Below are 21,841 nucleotides of genomic sequence, written 5' to 3'. Positions count from 1 at the left end.
AAAAAAAATAAATAAATAAATCAACCCCGAATGCATTGCTTTGTTTCAGTTAGCTGAATTTCCGGTTCCATTGCTTACAATGGTTAACGGCCGCTTTTATTTTTACACGCATCTATGAGAAAGCCGCACAGGTTTATTCGATTTTGCAAGTATGTGACTATAAAGGCTTGGAGAGGAAGTGACATCAGGTTAGCAATCTCAACACAACAGCTGTGATGTGGACATGGGACTTACAAGCAGTTAGCACAGATAGCTGTTAGTAATGTCTCTGCTCACTGGCATATTGACTGTGGCTGGACACATGAAAGAACCAAGAAACGCAAAGGTGACAATGGCAATCAGATGTTTAATAACTGTCATGTAGAACTTTGAAATACTGAGGCATAGGAAGCCCTGTGAAGCAAGAAGCAGCATAGCATAGCAGGACGATACTCTACGTGACAGCTGTGTCCCACTTAAGGAGAAGTAAAATCAATGAGATGTGACTGTGTTGCCAAATCACAACAAAGTTGCCTCAAGGGGCTTCACACAAGTAAGGTCTAACCTTACCAACCCCCAGAGCAAGCACACAGTCAACAGTGGTAAGGAAAAACTCGCTCTGATGATTTGAGGAAGAAACCTCAAGCAGACCAGACTCAAAGGGGCGACCCTGTGCTTGGGCCATGCTACAGACACAACTGACAAAACAATTTACAAAATGAATATACAGGAAATTTTCCCGGTGCACAGGATGGAGGGTTGCAGAAGAAGACACCATTCCCATCTCTGGATGGAGCCGCACCTCAAACAGAGAGAAAAAAAAAAAACAGAATCAGGCATCAGAAAGACAACAAATACAGTATAATTTGTCAGCAATAAGCAATAAGCAAAACAGAAGAAATACTAAGGTGATCACTGGCCACTAGCCCTAAACTTCACTAAAAGACCCAGACTTTACATAAAGTTAGATAAAGAGGCTGCGGCCCACACCATTTCCTAATAGAATGAATTTAAAAGGGTAAAAAACACAGTAACATACTATGCCAGTATGCTAGCCATACGAAAGGGAAAATAAGTGCGTCTTAAGTTTGGAGTTGAAAGTCTCTACAGAATCTGACTGTTTTATTGACACAGGGAGATCATTCCACAGATCAGAGGCATGATAAGAGAAAGCTCTGTGACCCAAAGACTTTTTATTCACCCTTGGGACACAAAGTAGTCCTGCGCCCTGAGAATGCTGAGCCCAGGCCGGTACGTAAGGTTTAATTAGGTCAGCTAAGTAGGGAGGTGCCAGTCCATGAACCATATAGGTTATATATATTTATATTATATTATATTATGTTATATTTATAGGTTTGTAGCAGAACCTTAAAATCTGATCTCACAGGGACAGGAAGCCAGTGAAGAGATGTCAAAATGGGTGTAATGTGGTCAAACTTTCTGCTTCCTCTCAAAAGTCTGGCAACAGCATTTTGAACCAATTGGAGAGCCCTAATGCTGGACTTCAGTAAACCAGAAAATAGAACATTGCAGTAGTCCAATCTAGAACAGACAAATACATGAATCAGGGTCTCAGCATCCGCCACAGACAGGATGGGACGAATCTTCACTATATTTCGCAGGTGGAAGAAAGCAGTCCTCGTAATATCTCAAATGTTTAGGTCAAAGGACAATGTAGGATCAAAAATTACCCCAAGGTTCCTCACTTTGTCAGTGTGATGTGTGACACACGAGCCTAGGCTAAGCGTTAGATGCCGATGTCTCACTGGACCAAGAACCATCATTTCAGTCTTGCCAGAGTTTAAAAGTAGGAAACTGCTAGACATCCAGCTTTTCACCGATGCAAGACAATCTCCTAAGGATTTTATGTGGATGAGATTACCAGCAGTTACCAGGATGTTTAACTGAGTATCATCAGCATAGCAATGAAAGGTAATCCCAAAAATGCATCATGCTGGAACTGGGAGACAAGTCAGGATTGAGGGAAAGATTAATGCAACAATGTACAGAGACATCCTGGATGAAAACCTGCTCCACAGCGCTCTTGACCTCAGACTGGGGTGACGGTTCATCTTTCAGCAGGACAATGACTCTAAGCACACAGACAAGATATCAAAGAAGTGGATTCAGGAGAACTCTGTGAATGTCCTTGAGTGGCCCAGCCAGAGCCCAGACCTGAATCTGATAACATCTCTGGAGAGATCAGAAAATGGCTGTGCACCGACGCTCCCCATCCAACCTGATGGAGCTTGAGAGGTGCTGCAAAGAGGAATGGGCCAAACTGGCCAAAGATAGATGCACCAAACTTGTGGCATATAATCAAGAAAACTTCAGTCTGTAATTTCTTCCAGAGGTGCATCAACAAAGTATTGAGCAAAGGGTGTGAATACATATGTACGTGTCATTTCTTACTTTTTAATATATTTGCAAAAAATTCAAAGAAAATCTTTTTCATGTTGTCATTATGGGGTGTTGTGAATACAATTTTGAGGAAAAATAATAATTTATTCCATTTTGGAATAAGGCTGTAACAACAAAATGTGTAAAAACTGAAGCGTGGTGAATACTTTCCTGATGCACTGTATAATAACTATTTTTGAAAGGTATTGCAAAAATTACAGCTCATTTTAAAGAAGAAAATATATTTACTTGGGGGGAATTCCATAATGAATATTTTCTTTTGGAGGATGTTTGTGAGCACATGCATGAAGGTTTGAGGTTTGAAATGACTGGAATTACCGTCGACCACACATGATGCGTGTACACAGGCCATGCATACTAACATCCAAAAGACATATCGTAAATCACTTCAGAGATGTTTTCTGATTTGAAAAATAGAATTGGAGTGTCTGGGTTTGCGACTGTACTGGATCATGACTAAAGATGCAGGCTTTTAATGACTTCCATTACTCAGTCATCAGAAGTGTATCCGTTTGTGGTGAAAGTGTTGAATTTGTGGAGACAATCACTTATTATGTCTGCCAAGGATGTAATAAATTCATCTGTGTTTATTTGTCTGTCTGTGAGCAGGATTACGACAACCTATACTGCACAGATTTTGCCAAAATTTTCATCACAGGTAGATATTAGGCCATGGAAGACTCCATTAAATTTTGGAGGTGATTCTGGATCAAGATTTCACTTTATATAGGCTTTGAAGGATTGTGCTTCTCTACTCTGACAGGTTGTCGTTGTGTGCTTTCCAGCATTCCTTGCACATGTCAGGGTAAGCTTCCGCATGCTCTGTGACTTCAATATGGTTGCTATCACAGCTATTCGCTGCAAAATGCAGTTCAAGGCCATCTGTTCATTTTAATTTTTTCCCTTCAGGGGAACTATTTATTAATTTTTTCCAGCGGAGAATTTCGATTATATTGCCAGTGTCATATTATGAATTTCCAACTTAAAGGCTAATAAATAAAATCAAGAAAATTCTTTTTATGACTTAAATCTTTTAAAAATAAATAAATAAATAGGCTGTATACCCTTAAGGGAAGGAGGCTGTTTGTTTTTGGGGTGCACTGAAAAGGAAGGAAACATGAATTAAATATTTACATCAGTTACACATGATCAGAAAAAGTATGTTATTTGGACAGATTCTGATCATGTGTAACTGATGCACACAGTTAAGTTTCTAATTGAGAACCATCAGAAAATGCCACTTTTGAAACACTCTGATCATGTGCAATGATGCACATATTTGAAACATGTAAATCAGACTTTTTTTCAGTGTAGACTAGATGGGGATTTCGGTTTCCACTGAAGCCCTGGGCCTCCAACATTCTTGGTGTGGCTCTGATTACATGTCGAGTTGCCTTATGGAACTCGACCCTTATTTCTTTGGTGCTGATTTCTAACAGACAATGAATTTAGTTGCACTTCGCAATTACGACACGGACACTTCAAGCTTGTACATACGAGTGCATAGGAATTCAGTGACAATCCTCAGACTGACCTCGAAGGAACAACAACTTGTGGCAACCGAGCTCAGCTCGTCTAAACAAAAGGTCATCATCAACGTCTTCACCTTTCCAGCACAAAAATGTACATCAGTCCAAAACGCCAATCACCAGACAAAGTGCTGAATGTTTTGAACGTGACCTGCCTGGTTGTCGACAGGAACACTCGGGTTTTCCAAATGTTTACAGGGTACCGCGCACGCGCCGTACACGACCGTCATTGATAAAGTCTTACCGGAGGGTGATGTCCTCGTCACTGTGGAGCTCCGAATGCCTCCGCACGGTGCTCGGCTGTGCTGCGACCCCGCGTCCTGTCTCCGTCCGCCGTCCCTCCACACTGCCGCCTTAACGTCATGTGTGTCTCACTAAAATTGTCCGCGTAATCTCTTTAACGTGCGTGCGTGCGTGCGTGCTTGCTCTCTTGCGTGTGTGCGTGTGTGTTTGGGGGGTGGGGGGAGGTTAGTTCCGCCTCCCGCGCGCACAGCGATTTATGAGCGCGTGTGTCGGAGCGCGCTCGCGCCAGTGATGCGAAGCGGTGTGTGGCGCGTGACTGCCCTTTACATACAATTTTAAATTGAATCATGTTGTGTTTTTTATTAATTATGTGCTTCATCACTGTGACGACACCTGCACGCGCGCCACCTCGCTCCCCCCCACCACCACCACCTTCAAACGGCGGCTTTCCCCTTTAATTAGTTTTAAATATCAAACTCGAGCGCCGGGGCCTTTAAGGGTAATCGATCCAATTGGAATGCAGTTTTTCCAACACGTAATCAACAACGTAACCAGCAGCACGCGCTCAGCGCCGTTCAAGCCCGCTCTTGCTAACGCACGAGCGATACGCACGCTCCGTTTCTAGGTCATCCACGACGCGCGCGCGCGCTGCGCGTTTTGATGTCACTCCGCTCGGAGGATGTCTCCTTCTCCTCTCCAGCTCACACCTGCCGGGGAACATGAGACCAGGCGATCAGGCTCTCTACCTGCAGCCACATCAAGAAGCACGTTTTCCCACTTCATCAAGTTCATATATTCGATACTTGCGTCACACTTTATGCACACAATTTTTTTTTTCTCCTGTCTGAAATTCTGTTTGTCCTCTTTTCCTTGAAATTTCGCAGCATATCTGACCTTGTGGAAAACAGAGGACGTGTGGGCTGCAGCATCTGGTTATGATGGAGACACAGCCAAAAGAGTCAGGGTGCTCAGGACAGGGGGACAGACACCAATTAGAATTTTTGTGGGGTCAAATTTCACCATCATCCAGTTCAGCATCAAGAATCTGAATATTCTTAATTGTTTGATTTGCATGTGTGTGTGTGTGTATGTTTTAAAACAGAATTATTTTGTGAAGCAGTTCAGTTTTCTTGAAGCAGTCGTGTCATTTCATGTTTCAAGTAAGTTAGAACATTGAAGCAAAGTAGTCTCTCTCTCACTCACTCACTGTTTTGAAGCAGTTTGGAAAAGTGAATCATGTAACAGCCCTTAATCATGGGTAGATCCAGGATTTTGTAAAGGGGGGGCATGGATTTGTAAATGAGTCACATCATGCTTCCATTCGCCCTATTGGCATATCCAATAATCCCTTGCACGACAGAGGCGCTGCAATCAAAACAACATGGAGAAACCACATGTAACCTGGACAAATGTGTTGACAAAGTCCATGAGATTTGTTAGTTTAAAGAGGGTTAAAAAGTTTGAATTGTTACCCATATTTATGTAATATATTTATTTCATTTATGTTTTAAAGGAATGAGAACTGTTAAAACTACCTGGGCATAGTTAAAAACAAGTAAAGTATAAAATTCTTTTGATGTATCTTATTTTTGTTTTATTGTGAAGAGCGAAAGGAAATGCTGTGTCTGTATACCACCGCTGTCATTCTGTTGTGGTAGTAGCTTGACGTGAGTGAAAAAAAAAAAAGCCGGGAGAAAGATGCTTTTGATGTACCACCAGAAACACTTTGAAGTTAACGTGCGCCGCAGTTTGAGTAATTAACTAAGTTTCCTGATCGTTAACTCAATGGTCGGTAATGGACACTTGTTAATGCTTTTTAGACTACCTGAGGACTTTTCAGCTCGAAGTTTGTCCTGCAGTAAGGTGTGTATGTTATTTTAAAGTGGTTTAGCATATGGACATTTAGCATTTTCTGGCTAAGTGAATGCATTGGATGAGAGCTAGTTCAGCTAACTCAGCTGGCTACAGAGATTACGTGTTCATCATTCCGGCTTGGAGATGATGACTAGTCATTTGTGAAGTGCTAAAAGTGTGCCTTTGGAGGATATCTTTTCCTGGAGATCACTCACTGGAGCTTAAGCCTGTACCAGCGGACGGGTGGCAGCATCACCATCTTAGGACACGGTTTGGTTTCTTCCTCTTTACCTGAACTTGGACAAGAGTCCATACCTGTTGAACTACTAAACCAGGTACCTCTTTATTTTGGTTTTGCTCCGAGAGTGAGGCGGCCATTAAGTTCTGGGCTTCGCCGCTCCCAAGCATCACTCAGGACTGCAACTATAAGGTTTTGATAACTAAATAAGCTGGCTGGTGTGAGTGTGTGTGTGGTTGGTGAGTGGGCCACTCACATAGAGTCTATAGTGCAAAATTTGGGATATGTTTTGTGAGCTCTGTGTGTTTTCTGTTATATGTTCAGTAAATAAGTTCAAGCTTAACTATGGTTTGGTCATTTTGGCAAAGTTTGAGAGTGTGTGGCTGTGATTTGACCACTGTGTGTTGAAGGGTGAATTAAGAGTAATATCGCACTTAAAGGGCACATGGGACTAAAGAGGCAGTAAGTTAAATAAAGTAGTTAACCTTCATTAGACTCTAATACTAAATATAAGAACTTGGGGAGCCCTTACCTAGTACCATGGGTAAAGGTGGGCTACACACATAATGACAATTGCAAATGAACATTATACTGCCAAATGTACATTTTTAAGCCTTTCATAACATAAGAGACTGCATGCATGAGACCCCTGAACACTTGCTAAGACAAATATTCTGTCTGCTACTTTCAACGCGCATGTGTATATACAGTAGTGTTCAGAATAATAGTGCTATGTGACTAAAAAGATTAATCCAGGTTTTGAGTATATTTCTTATTGTTAAATGGGAAACAAGGTACCAGTAGATCTTCACAAATCCAACAAGACCAAGCATTCATGATATGCACACTCTTAAGGCTATGAAATTGGGCTGTTAGTAAAAAAAAAAAGTAGAAAAGGGGGTGTTCACAATAATAGTAACATCTGCTGTTGATGCTACAAACTCAAAACTATTATGTTCAAACTGCTTTTTTAGCAATCCTGTGAATCACTAAACTAGTATTTAGTTGTATAACCACAGATTTTCATGATGTCTTCACATCTGCGAAGCATTAATTTTGTTGGTTTGGAACCAAGATTTTGCTCATCTACTAGTGTGCTTGGGGTCATTGTCTTGTTGAAACACCCATTTCAAGGGCATGTTCTCTTCAGCATAAGGCAACATGACCTCTTCAAGTATTTTGACATATACAAACTGATCCATGATACCTGGTATGCGATATATAGGCCCAACACCGTAGTAGGAGAAACATGCCCATATCATGATGCTTGCACCACCATGCTTCACTGTCTTCACTGTGAACTGTGGCTTGAATTCAGAGTTTGGGGGTCATCTCACAAACTGTCTTCAGCCCTTGGACCCAAAAAGAACAGTTTTACTCTCATCAGTCCACAAAATATTCCTCCATTTCTCTTTAGGCCAGTTGATGTATTCTTTGGCAAATTGTAACCTCTTCTGCACATGTCTTTTATTTAACAGCGGGACTTTGCGGGGGATTCTTGCAAATAAATTAGCTTCACACAGGCGTCTTCTGTCACAGCACTTACAGGTAACTCCAGACTGTCTTTGATCATCCTGGAGCTGATCAGTGGGTGAGCCTTTGCCCTTCTGGTTATTCTTCTATCCATTTTAATGGCTGTTTTCCCTTTTCTTCCACACGTCTCTGTGTTTTTTGTCCATTTTAAAGCATTGGAGATCATTGTAGATGAACAGCCTATAATTTTTTGCACCTACGTATAAGTTTTCCCCTCTCCAATCAACTTTTTAATCAAACTACGCTGTTCTTCTGAAGAATGTCTTGAACGTCCCATTTTCCTCAGGGTTTCAAAGAGAAAAGCATGTTCAACAGGTGCTGGCTTCATCCTTAAATAGGGGACACCTGATTCACACCTGTTTGTTCCACAAAATTGACGAACTCACTGACTGACTGCCACACTACTATTATTATGAACACCCCCTTTTCTACTTTTGTTTTTACTAATAGCCCAATTTCATAGCCTTAAGAGTGTGCATATCATGAATGCTTGGTCTTGTTGGATTTGTGAGAATCTACTGAATCTACTGGTACCTTGTTTCCCATGTAACAATAAGAAATATACTCAAAACCTGGATTAATCTCTTTAGTCACATAGCACTACTATGATTCTGAACACTACTGTGTGTGTGTGTGTATATATATATATATATATATATATATATATATATATATATATATATTACTCAGGAACAAACAGCACAAACAGTGTTGTAAAGGACAATAAGCTGGTGGGAACAGTCCCCCCTAAAAATTGGTCTGCCCTGCCTTCACTGCACATGTGTCATTTCAGAGCTCAGCAACTCGTCTGAGACAGTCTCTTCACCCAAAGCGATTAAATGGATTAATTTTATTATTAACCATCAGATGACAAAGTAAAACCTCTTAAATCATTCTAAAGTCAGTTTTAAGCAGAAATGAGGCGATAATCTGTGACACTTTGAAATCAAATCAATTTTATTTATATAGCGCCAAATCACAACAAACAGTTGCCGCTAGGTGCTTTATATTGTAAGGCAAAGCCATACAATAATTACGGAAAAACCCCAACGGTCAAAACGACCCCCTGTGAGCAAGCACTTGGCGACAGTGGGAAGGAAAAAACTCCTTTTTAACAGGAAGAAACCTCCAGCAGAAATGACGGACGCGCAGTGAATGCAACAGTAGCTTGTATAGCTGTCGCACTCTGATTGCTTCCTCCGTCTTTTCTGATGAAATAGTGCTGAATTTATGTGGAAATGATTGTTGTACAAAAGCTTCAGATATCTATTGCTGAGACAGATCATGACTGGAGTGCAGTTTTAAGCAGAACCTAGGTGATAATCCGTGAACCACGGCTAATGACACATGCGCAGTGAAGGCAGGGCAGACCGATTTTTAGGGGGGACCGTTCAGTTTGCAACACTGGGCGTTAAAAAGCAAACTTCACTTTACACCACAATGACAAGAACAGGATGCGATCATAGCTCAAAGCAATTTCCATTGTAAATAACAGAGAAGTCACTTGAGATTCTCTCATGTTAACATAATACAAACACAACAACAACGTCTAAAAACCTAGATAATATATTCACAAGCATTTTAGGCACAATATACCAAGACTCTTACCTTGCGATGTTGATGCCATTGTCTATGTGCAGCGGTTAAATTGCAGCATCATCACAGCGTCCTGTAGCAGTTCTCCATGTTGCTGACATCTCACAGTGCAGCCACCTCTCTGAGATTTTTTTAAGATTTGCGGGAGAATTGAAACCTCAATATGTCAAACAGGAAGGCCTGGGGGCATGCCTCACGGGGGTGCCTCACCCCCCCCCCCCCCCCCCAGGAAATTTTTAAATATTTAGGTGCCATTTCCTGCATGTTGATTCAAGATTGCACTTTTCTTGTCTAATCTTGAATGTGATGCTATGACATTATGATACATAACATAAGAACATTCGAAATGTCTGTGGCTAAAAATGTGAACATCCTTGCTACACTTTGCTCAGTCATGGTCTGGTAAAAAATGTATATAGTTGAGTCACTTGTTGCTGAATAGATGGTTCAATTTGGTCCATGAAAAAAGCGGGATGCATGCACACCCTACCCACCCACACACACACACACACCCCGGTACTACCCCTGTTATTTACAGTCACACATTCCTTCATTAGGACCCCTTCACACATAGTACGAATGTGGTCGAATTGCACGTCACGGGCACAAAGCCGTCACAGTGGGATTATTCATGCCTGCCTGCTGGCTCGGTGTTTTTGTGGTTCGCTCATACGAGCCATTCTGCCATGATTCGCCCTGATTTGTACTTATTCGTACTATGTGTGAAGGGGCTCTTAGTGATCATAATATTCCAGTTATTCATTCAGGGCGCAAGTCACTGTTTCAAAATACTTGAAAGTCTAAATTAAACAACACCTTCAGAAAATGACATTTCAAACCACTTGAAACATTAAATAAACCAATTGTATTGGACTCATTCATCGCCAACAAGAGGACGCCGCCAGATCTTTACGTTCTCTGGAGTATTACCACTGGCTTCCAGAAGTAGATTACATCTGCATTGCATTTTGGTGTGTATTTTCTGGTTTGGAGTACAACCTTAATTTGTGCTTGTCTTTTTGTACAGTCTGCACCCACGACCATCTCCACTGGCTCACTTGGTTCCGCGCACCTGAAACCCGTCCTGCTGTGTCTTAATTGCCTGGTCTCCCTCACATCACTACCACATTCTCATCACTGTTATAATAAATTATTTGCTGTTAGTGCCTCACTGTATTTTGAGTTCCCGGTGTTACTGCCTATTGAGTGTTTCATTTTCTGACACACTGAGTTTTGTTTAAAGATACAGAAAGCCTTGTTTCTGTTGCCACTACGGTATGTGTGGAGTGGAATATACAAGGAGAGTTTGAATGTAAAATCAAGCTCCATAGTTACAGCTGAGGGATGCTGAGGTCATGGGAGGAGCTCAACAGCTGTGTGTTATTTCAGAGAGTGTTCACATGAAGGTTCTAAGCCCTGTTTAACTCCAGAGGGCTGTCCTCTGAGCTGTCCTCCATGCCAGTGTGCTAATTTAAGGAATGTCACTGAATGAGGAGCTGACAGTGAAAACAAAGGGCATCTGGCCACTGCTTCTGGAGGTCTTTTCATTCTGAGTACACCATGATCTCTCAGTGTTTCTTCTCTTCATGGTGTGTGAAGTTCACGTGCCTGTCGGCATTTGAAGTCATTGCACACACACATAGTGTTTGGAGGAATTTTTCATGGGTGTCATGTGCATGCACCTCTGAAGCGTAACCATGGAAACAGAGTTTAACAAGGTCCCCACCAGAGCTGATCCAACCACAGAGCAGGATGAGTAAAGGGCACAGCACCACTGAGCTGACTCACATCTCAAAGAACTTTGAAACTTTAGAAATTTCTCTAAACTATTGCCTTTTTGTGTGGAGAAACTCTCTCTCGCTCACTGACCCCAATCACTGTGTACCACGCTTGACTATCTCCCTCACTGTGTTTTATTTCACAGCTAAAGTCACATGAAACTTTCCGCCAGGGTTTGCGTGGACTCTGGAGGTGTAACCAATGCGACTTGTATTTTACAGTGTATGCCCACCAGTGTGACATGCCCACCTCTTCCACAATTTCTCGGATAGTCACACGACTGAAAAGTCACCGAAAGCCGTCTGAATCATCCGAATGGTTTCCACCTGGCTGTCACCCAGTTTCTGGCAAAATTTGATGCAGCGCTGCTCCAGTCGTTCCGTCTTTTTCCTTGAAATGAAAATCCGCCGAGCGCACTACACACATCCCACACAAAGGCTGCTTACCAGGAAATGACGCAATCGACAGGCGTGAAAAAGTTCACGCATGCGCACGAAGGTTCAAGGTTTGCTCATGCAAGCACACATGATTCAAATCCATCAGGTTTTTGAAAAAAATAAAAAGGTCCGATACTTTTCTAACAGACCTCGTATTATTCACTCAATGCATTTTATAGGGTAAATGCATAGGTTTAGGGAAAAAAAAATACTTAACGGTCAAGTGCCCTTTATCTGGCATGAAAACGCATGTACCATCATGCACTCTGCATTTTCAAAATGTAAGCACTGCATACATGTTAGGTGGAAACATGTTTGTGTGCCTTAAACTGAAGGTGCTTTCAGTTGTGCAAGCTTAAGGGCCCCTTCACACAAGTTTGTTTGACGTGCGCACGAAGCAGGAATTTTATGCAAAACGTGTTGAATCGTACCTGCCTGTAACGCCTCGTGCACCTGTTGCTACAACTGCAGTATATCCACACACCAGTGGCTGAAAGACAGAGTGTGCGCTGTGCGAACCCATCACACCCTCTCGGGGCAGGTGCCGGCCAAATTCCAGGTGACACGCATGAACATCTAACTCCGCTCACATGGCACTTAGAAAATATGTGGCCAGTCGCACTCTTGGCACGACAACAGACTGCAGACAATCCCTGTCGTACTGCTGTGAAATTTGTGTATGTTCCCCATGAGTATGGCTTTGCAAACGCACACACTGACACGTGGGTGTGTGCACTCCGTTGACAGGAGCTGTGGCTTCCGACAGAAGCAGCTGTGAGAATCTGTGGATCTGGACATTCCAGCTGGACAACACCTACTGTGTTTGGACAAACATGGACTAAATGACTGTCCACTGTGAGGCACATGTGTCTGATTGCTGTACTTATGTGGACATAAATAAAAACATATATCGCCGTGGTGACAAGCTGCAACAAGTGAGTGCGTGCACAGAGCGGACACTGACAGCCCCCCAGGTTGAAACGGACCGTCAGATCAGAACACGCAGCGGGCGATCTGACCGTCACGTCACCCACGTGAGCTCTGTTCTACATGACACAGTGTCTGTGCTGTGGCGAGTCGTCCACAAAACACGTGTCAGGCAGGACACGCACGTGGCCGAGTGGACGCAGCGGACCAGTAGATGTGGACATGATCATAGCACACTGCTTCTCATTCATGTCATTTCATGACTGTATGTCTGTGACCATGGGTCATCACCAGATGAACAGACGGATCATATTTGTATTGCTTGCTTGATAAATGTGGTGTTTTGATATGGTGTGTGATTTTAATTTTTTTTTTTTTTTGTAATACTTACATGTCCTTCCTGATATGAGGCAGATTCCCACAGCTTGCAAAGAACAGCTCTGTTGATCAGTGGTAAAGTCGCTGACTGGCGATCACAGCTTTTGGAAGGTGTGAGTTTGTGTCCAGTGGGTGATATGTGTTTTTCTTTTTTTTCTTTATTTATTCCACGTAAACGGTGCGATGTCGTCCCACAGGTACCAGCTGGTTTTATTTTTTATTTATTCCACATAAGCAGGTACCAGCTGTTTTTTTTTTTTATTATTATTATTATTTATTCCACATAAGCGGCACAATGTGGTGCACGGTGTGCATTAGAGTGTACGGGGCTTCAGGCTGTGCTTGTTTTAGGCTATGTGTGCATTACATTGTGCGGGCTTTAGGCTGCGCTTGTTTTAGCCTATGTGTGCATTAGACTGTGGGCTTTTGGCTGTGCTTGTTTTAAACTATGTGTGCATTAGATTGTACTGGCTTTAGGTTGTGCTTGTTTTAGGCTATGTGTGCATTAGACTGTGCGGGCTTTAGGTTGTGCTTGTTTTAGGCTATGTGTGCATTAGATTGTGCGGGCTTAAGGTTGTGCTTGTTTTAAGCTATGTGTGCATTAGATTGTACGGGCTTCGGGCTGTGCTTGTTTTAGCCGATGTGTGCATTGGACTGTGCGGGCTTCGGGCTGTGCTTGTTTTAGCCTATGCGTGCATTGGACTGTGCGGGCTTCAGGCTTTGCTTGTTTTAGCCGATGCGTGCATTGGACTGTGCGGGCTTCAGGCTTTGCTTGTTTTAGCCGATGCGTGCATTGGACTGTGCGGGCTTCAGGCTGTGCTTGTTTTAGCCGATGCGTGCACTGGACTGTGCGGGCTTCAGGCTGTGCTTGTTTTAGCCGATGCGTGCACTGGACTGTGCGGGCTTCAGGCTGTGCTTGTTTTAGCCGATGCGTGCACTGGACTGTGCGGGCTTCAGGCTGTGCTTGTTTTAGCCGATGCGTGCACTGGACTGTGCGGGCTTCAGGCTGTGCTTGTTTTAGCCGATGCGTGCACTGGACTGTGCGGGCTTCAGGCTGTGCTTGTTTTAGCCGATGCGTGCACTGGACTGTGCGGGCTTCAGGCTGTGCTTGTTTTAGCCGATGCGTGCATTGGACTGTGCGGGCTTCAGGCTGTGCTTGTTTTAGCCGATGCGTGCAATAGACTGTGCTGGCTTTAGGCTGTGCTGGCTTTAGGTTTTGTGTGCATTAGACTGTGCGGGCTTTAGGCTGTGCTGGCTTTAGGTTTTGTGTGCATTAGACTGTGCGGGCTTTAGGCTGCGCGGGCTTTAGGCTGCGCGGGCTTTAGGCTGCGCTCGTTTTAGGCTGCGCTCGTTTTAGGCTGTGCGTGCATTAGACTGCACTCGTTTTAGGCTGCGCGGGCTTTAGGCTGCGCGGGCATTAGGCTGCGCGGGCTTTAGGCTGCGCGGGCTTTAGGCTGCGCGTGCATTAGGCTGCGCGGGCTTTAGGCTGCGCGGGCTTTAGGCTGTGCGTGCATTAGGCTGCGCGGGCTTTAGGCTGTGCGCTGCATTTAGGCTGTGCGTGCATTAGGCTGCGCTCGTTTTAGCCGATGCGTGCATTAGGTTGTGCGGGCTTTAGGCTGTGCTTGTTTTAGGTTATGTGAGCGGCAGCCTGTCAGTCACAATGACTGACAGGCTGCCGCTGTTATCAGGTCATCCAACCTCCACCTTTGTGGACTCTGCAAGAAGGACATGCAGGTCAAGGAATCTTATGTAAACATTACACAGGGAAAGCCCAGTTTGCTGTCTGTCTTCAGTTCTCCATTCCTCCAATATAAAAGGCAGAGGTTCCTACCAGTAAAAAAGATGCAAATTACTGGTTGAGCTAACAGGATTAATAAATTGAATAGTTTGTCTGTGTTGAATGCTTGGTCTCCAAAGTAAAGGTCAGTTTAACTCAATGTCCATTGGATTCTGTGACATGTCACATATGTTACCCTGTAAGGTGATAACTAAGCAAGACAGATGGTGATAAGCATTTCTTGCTTCTGTGCTGGAAGGATGAAAACATTTTGGTGGCCAAGTGGTTAATGCACTTGGTTTCAGTTCAGAAGGCTCCAGGTTCAAATCCCACCCCTGCCACATTTCTCCATGTAATGTGGAGTTGCGTCAGGAAGGGCATCCGACGTAAAACCTGTGCCAATTCAGTATGCAGATCCACCTTGGATTTGCTGTAGTGACCCCGAGTGCAAACAAGGGAGCAGCCAAAGGGACTTTTTTAAGGAAGGTCTGCTCACGAGACTGGGTATTTTAAATTAATTATTGTTGAATATTGCTTTGGTTTTGATTCACAATATTTGAATCAAATTGGGTTTCAACTCTGCTTTGGGAGACTCAATACCCAAACCTGTTTTGTTTTTTGCTTTTTTTTTTTTTTTTTTTTTTACCTCAAATGAGACTACGGGTACGTTGGCAGAAAATTTAACTTTCTATGAAACACTGACGTTTGAAATAAGTACTTTTATTTCCTGTTAATTACATAATTTTTTGGATCTGAAGAACACCAGAGCCGCCAAGTCCTGGGTCCCCAGGTGGTCACCGTCTCCAGCTGTCAGACCTGGTACTGCTGGCAGAGAACAGAAAAACAGTATTGATGAGTGTGAGTTCGCACACTCAGTAATCCCACAGTCTGTATTCTTTTGGGAGGGAGCACCTCCACCTTCAATCACACACTCGTGCAGCTCCTGTCTAACCACTTATCTGGATGGAGTGTGGAGCGAAGCCATCGCTGATCACACCTAACGCCAATCCAACGGATAAGGAACACCACAGGAATACGGCTGCAAAAAGAGTCCAGACGTGCAGTTTCACGTTCAGCAGAGAAATTACCTCTTCTGATAGCTAATTTCTCGGCGGGGAGGTGGAGTTGCAGTCCGGCCTTTATGGTGGTGGTGATGTGATGTGGATGAGTAACACCTGATGCTGGTGCTGATAACGAGTGACAGCTGTCACTCCCGGTTGCTATGACGCCCTCTCATGCTTGAAGCCCGCACTTCAAGCAGGGCGCCATCTGGTGGTGGTGGGCCAGCAGTACCTCCTCTTCAGCGGCCCACACAACAAAAGAGGTCGTATTACGTCTGCTTTGCATCTGATTTGGGAACAATTTGTGAATGCATAACAAACACATAAACCCAAAGTACTATATGAATGTGGCAGAAATCGACACACTTGTCAGTCATTGCCAGTCCAGCTGGGGAAACGTACAGATGTAGTTATGATCCCCAAAGACGTAGTGGAATAGTTGCTGCCATCCAACAACATACCAATCAGCGGGCGGGGTGGGAGTCCGGGCCCATCTGTTGGTGGAGGAGGCCCGCTGGGAAGACCCAGGATACGCTGGAGGGACTATATCTCTCGGCTGGCTTGGGAACGCCTTGCGGTTCCCCCGGAGGAGCTGGGGGAGGTGTGTGTGGATTGGGAGGTTTGGGCAGCTTTGCTTGAGCTGCTGCCCCCGCGACCCGACTCCGGATAAAGCGGAAGAAAATGGATGGATGGATGGATTATTAATATATCCATAATTCATACTGGGGAATTTGTCATTTTTGGCCAATTTTGTTGCGGATGACAACAGATGCCCAAATGTTGTATACACAATTCATGCACAATTAATCCTCTCCCCAGTGGGACCGGGCCCTAAGGTGATGATATGAGAAACATGTTAGATTTACACAGAAATGCAGCAGCCAGCCAGTGATGTCACGGTGCCTCTCTACTCTGATTGGCTGTCACCCAACCCTCCCGAAATATCTGGCCCGAAATATCAAAAGGTCAGAGAACTTTTGATAACATAAAAAGTTGGTTTAAAGGTTAACCTTGACCACTTTTTATGATACTGGTGTCTAAAATATGCAAAAAAGTAAGAATTAAGTGTCAAACACAGCTTGGTTTGTCACATCGTACAACCCCAATTCCAATGAAGTTGGGACGTGTAAAATTTAAATAAAAACAGATTACAATTATTTGCAAATAATTGTAAAACCTATATTCAATTGAATACACCACAAAGACAAAATATTTAATGTTCAAACTGATAAGCTTTATTGTTTTTGTGCAAGTATTTGCTCATTTTGAAATGGATACCTGCAACACATTTTACTACGAAGCCACACTGTTGTAACAAAATGTGGCTTGGCACTGTCTTGCTGAACTAAGCAGGGACGTCCCTGAAAAAGACATTGCTTAGATGGCAGCATGTGTTGCTCCAAAACCTGGATGTACCTTTCAGCATTGATGGTGCCATCACAGATGCTGGCTTTTGAACTTTGTGCTGGTAACAATCTGGACGGACTTTTTCCTCTTTTGTCCGGAGGACACAACGTCCATGATTTCCAAAAACAATTTGAAATGTGGACTCATCAGACCACAGCACACTTTTCCACTTTGCGTCTGTCCATTTCAAATGAGCTCAGGCCCAGAGAAGGCGGCGGCATTTCTGGATGTTGTTGATGTATGGCTTTCGCTTTTCATGGTAGCGTTTTAACTTGCACTTGTAGATGTAGCGACAAACTGTGTTAACTGACAATGGTTTTCTAAAGTGTTCCTGAGCCCATGCAGTAAGATCCTTTACACAGTGATGTTGGTTTTAAATGCAGTGCCGCCTGAGAGATCGACGGTCACGGGCATTCAATGTTGGTTTTCGGCCTTGCCGCTTATGTGTAGAAAGTTCTCCAGATTCTCTGACTCTTCTGATTACATTATGGACTGCAGATGATGGAATCCCTAAATTCCTTGCAATTGAACATTGAGAAACATTGTTCTTAAATTGTTGGACTATTTTTTCATGCAGTTGTTCACAAAGTGGTGATCCTCACCCCATCTTTGCTTGTGAATGGCTGAGCCTATTGGGGATGCTCCTTTTATACCCAATCATGACACTCACCTGTTTCCAAGATGGTGTTCTTTGAGCATTCATCAATTCATCCATTTCAGAATGAGCAAATATTTGCACAAAAACAACAAAGTCTATCAGTTTGAACATTAAATATCTTGTCTTTGTGGTGTATTCAATTGACTATAGGTTGAAGAGAATTTTTAAATCATTGTATTGTATTTTTATTTATATTTTACACAACGTCCCAACTTAATTGGAATTGGGGTTGTACTTATAATGCCTTACCTGTATAGTGATCGTCACAAATTATTGCTATGAGTGAATACATGTGTATTGACAACAATAGCACATACACTGAAAGTTCTATTTTATATCTATATAGAAATTAAATAAGATATATATGAACTGATCTCAATAGATAACCTATTTATGGAACTTCTTATTCATTATATTTATATCAAAGTCAAAGGTAAAAATAGCATTTTACTTACCAATGGAAAGCCAATAAGATCAATAATTTTCTTGAAGACAAGTCACACACAACACGGTATCACATCTGTGATGTTCAGTTTGTGAGAGTTTCTATGCAGCGAAAGGAATGTCAAGGTTTCTAAGTCATTTCCAAGTAAATCATATTAATGTGTCATCATACTCTTATTGCTTTGACCGACCCACCTATGCCTTTGCTATAATGTTTAAATTTACTGAAATGAAGACCTTCAACCAATATATTCTGACCCCATTTCATCATCACCGGGGTTACTTCCAACACTTCATTACTATGAGGATGCAGAAGGTCATGTTTCACACTTGTAATATGTACAATTTTTAATAGTAATGAAGGAGAAAGCTTAAAATATGAGAACAGGTTGTACATTTAACATTGTTAGAAATAACTTCACATGGAGGAAGAAAAAACACGACAAACTTTTAATAAATACACTTTGTTATAGAAAGCTTCATCCAAGTAATAAAGGAGGGTTCTGAAGAATTTATCAAGAGGACACATCTGTCATACCAGGGGAATGCTGTTTGTTATTCTCTCCAGACTTCAATCATCTGAGAAAGTTGTTACAGTCCAAGTTCCCAAAGTGTCCCCTCTCACTCACATAAACACACGCACAAGACATCTGCCATTTCCTCGTTCTGCGATCAAAGAACCTGCCCTGTAGTGTTCCGCTCAGCACTAGGGAGAATTCCTGAGCATTATTCCTCACTGTGAGAGGAATTCCCTGTAAACAAAGTGCACCTAAGCTGTATGTGGATTCCCATAATTCTTTTAATTTATGTAGTTAAAGAGATATACTGTGGAAAATTCTCTACTTTTGGAGTCACATGTGGTTAAAGTTCCACGACTAAACATCCGCAACTATTAAACAACTATCTCTGAAAGTGTGAAACGGCAGCATTTAGAGGGCGTGTCTATGATTTATTTATTTTTAGATATCAGTTTTAATATTGGATGCACCCTTCATCTCAACATAGGACTACATAGGACTATGCGCTGGTGCAATACATTGCCACATCCACCACATCACGGAACTGTCCCAGGTCCTGGATGCCAACCACCCAGACAACCAGTCCAACCGCACCTCTCAACCATTTATCTGTTGGAGCCAGGTGAAACCGCATCTCCTTGGCTTTCTCCAGCTGCTGAGATCCACAACACTTGCACCTCATGCAAACTTCAAAGATAACCCTATATTTAACATAACTGAGTTTCAGGTCTCGTGGGCATTTGTCAAAGTCCACTACCCATAGAATAGGCATCAGACCCTGTACTCTCTCGTTGCGGGTGGTGAGCCCACATCGAGAGGTCTTCCAGGCAGGTCCCACTAGGAGGAGGCATTGATGAAGACCCAGGAGACCCTGAAGGGATTATATTTGCCTCAGGATCCTCCAGAAAGAGTTAGAGGACTTAGCTGAAGATAGGGAAGTGTAGGTTGAGCTGCTTGGTTTACTGCTATTGCAACTCTGACCCAGATAAGCTGTCAGAAACCTGGACCCAAAAAAGTTGGACACAATTCCGAGACTCACACAGAAGCTTAATGTGTAAAAATGGATTTACTGAGGAGCTAGGCAAAGGTCAGTACACAGGTAGGAAATCAGCAACGGTATCCAAAACATGATCCTAATGAAAAAAATGATAAATGTTTTAAAAAGTTTAAATTAAGAAAATAAAAAGGTCCTTTGTGTGCACATACACACACAAAGACCTGGCACACCAAACAAAACCACCTTATGGGTCATTCCACACAGCCAAAAATGGGTAATGCAGTATGTGTTCCTAATCCAATGTCCAGGTGGTTTCATTCCAGGCTCTCCAGATTCATCTTGGATGTAACGACACAAATTATTCATTGCAGAGCACAGACAGGCTTAAACAGATGCCAGTTGTGGCCTAAAGTTCAGATAAAACGTTTGTTGTCAAGATGAACAGTAAGCCTGACAAATATTCTTGAAAACCCAACATACAGTAATCACAGTACATGCAAAAGCTGATGACAAAGACTCAAAAAAGGGCCTTCATACTACCAACCCTCAGTCCATACTCACCTCTTAACCAGTTCCATAAGGCTCCCCACATATTTAACATGTATTATACTTTACTTTAAAGTTTTTGAAGTTTGTGCAAAATCTGTAAATTCAGAAAACTTAATTTCTTTCTCTCTGGGAGCCATCACCTTACGGTGGAGAAGTTTGTGTGGCGCTATGAACCTGAGAGCGGTGTTGTCTGGGGCCTTTCTGCTCCTTGTAGGATCTCCCATGGTAAATTGGTTTCAGGCGAGGGGCCAGACTAAGAATGGTTCACAAGACAGCATGAAAAAAACTAGGTAAAGGAACTGTGACCTGGCTCGGAGGAAGTCCGGGGGCCATGTCTGGAGACAGGCCTGGATGGAGGGCCTGTCAGTAAGCACCTGGTGGCTGGGCTTGCCACAGAGCCCAGTCGGGCACAGCCACAAAAGGCAACGTGGACCTTCCATCTCCACCCTGTGGGCTCACCACCCACAAGGGGGACTGCTGGTGTCGGGTGGGCTATCCCATGGGTGGCAGTGAAGGTCGAGGGCTTCGGCGGACCAGACCCGGACAGCAGGGGCTAGCTCTTGGGGTGTGGAACGTCACCCCGCTGTGAGGGAAGGAGCCAGAGATTGTGTGGGAGGTGGAACGATACCAGTTAGGTCTGGTGGGCCTCACCTTCACACACAGCCTCGGCTCCGGAACCACTCTCCTTGATAGGGGTTGGACCTTATTCTCTGGAATTGCCCAGGGTGTGAGGCAGCGGGCGGGTGTGGGGATACTCACAAGTCCCCAGCTGAGTGCCACTATGTTGGAGTCTACCCCAGTAGATGAGAGGGTTGCCTCCCTGCGGCTTCGGGTGGCTGGGGGAAAACTCTGACTGTTGTTTGTGTGTATGCAGAGCTGTCAACTGATCACCATCTGGTGGTGAGTTGGATCAGAGAGTGGGGGAGGACTTGCACAGACCTGGTAAGCCCAAACGGATAGTGTGGGTGAACTGGGAATGTCTGGAGGAGCCCACTGTCCGACAGATCTTCAACTCACACCTCTGGCGGAGCTTTTCTGGGATCCCTGTGGAGGTTGGGGGCATTGAACCAGAATGGGCAATGTTCAAAGCTTCCATTGCTGAAGCTGCAGCGGGGAGCTGGGGTCTGAAGGTCTTTGGTGCCTCAAGGGGCGGTGACCCTCGAACACCGTGGTGGACAACGGTGATCAAGAAAGCCGTCCGACTGAAGTAGCACTCCTTCTTCAGTCACTACTCAGCCTCCCTGCTAAAGTCTTTTCCAGTGTGCTGGAAAGGAGGGTTCTGCCGATAGTCGAACCTCTGATTGAAGAGGAACAATGTGGGTTCCATCCTGGTCGTGGAACAACTGACCTGCTCTTCACTACCACAAGGATCCTGGAGGGGGCCTGGGAGTATGCCCATCCAGTCTACATGTGTTTTGTGGACTTGGAGAGCGCATATGATCAAGTAGCCCAGAACATACTGTAGGAGGTGTTGTGGGAGTATGGAGTGAGGGGGCCCCTTCTCAGGGCCATCAAA

The 21,841-nt window shown here is 43.7% G+C and overlaps 1 protein-coding gene and 1 long non-coding RNA gene across 5 annotated transcripts in view; one reads left to right on the top strand and one right to left on the bottom strand.

Moving 5' to 3' along the window:
• The window catches only part of LOC117506953 (sodium-coupled neutral amino acid transporter 3-like), a 203,270-nt gene extending 198,941 nt beyond the window's left edge, over positions 1 to 4,329 (bottom strand). For 3 of the 4 annotated variants that reach the window (XM_034166628.1, XM_034166629.1, XM_034166631.1), the window contains exon 1: positions 4,174 to 4,329. The gene's annotated coding sequence lies outside the window, so the exon portion shown is untranslated. The remainder of the gene's footprint in view (positions 1 to 4,173) is intronic. The other variant, XM_034166630.1, reaches the window with a different exon arrangement.
• Positions 271 to 20,757, top strand: LOC117506955. Its single transcript, XR_004559586.1, has 4 exons — positions 271 to 360; positions 6,013 to 6,018; positions 18,578 to 18,582; positions 20,748 to 20,757. It is a non-coding gene; the product is annotated as an uncharacterized LOC117506955 (long non-coding RNA).
• Positions 20,758 to 21,841: the final 1,084 nt, after the last annotated feature.

This window comes from Thalassophryne amazonica, chromosome 3 (genome assembly GCF_902500255.1).
Source record: "Thalassophryne amazonica chromosome 3, fThaAma1.1, whole genome shotgun sequence".
Lineage (NCBI taxonomy): Eukaryota > Metazoa > Chordata > Actinopteri > Batrachoidiformes > Batrachoididae > Thalassophryne > Thalassophryne amazonica.
The sequence above is the reverse complement of the archived record's forward strand: the minus strand, read 5'-3'. Positions and strand labels throughout refer to the sequence as shown.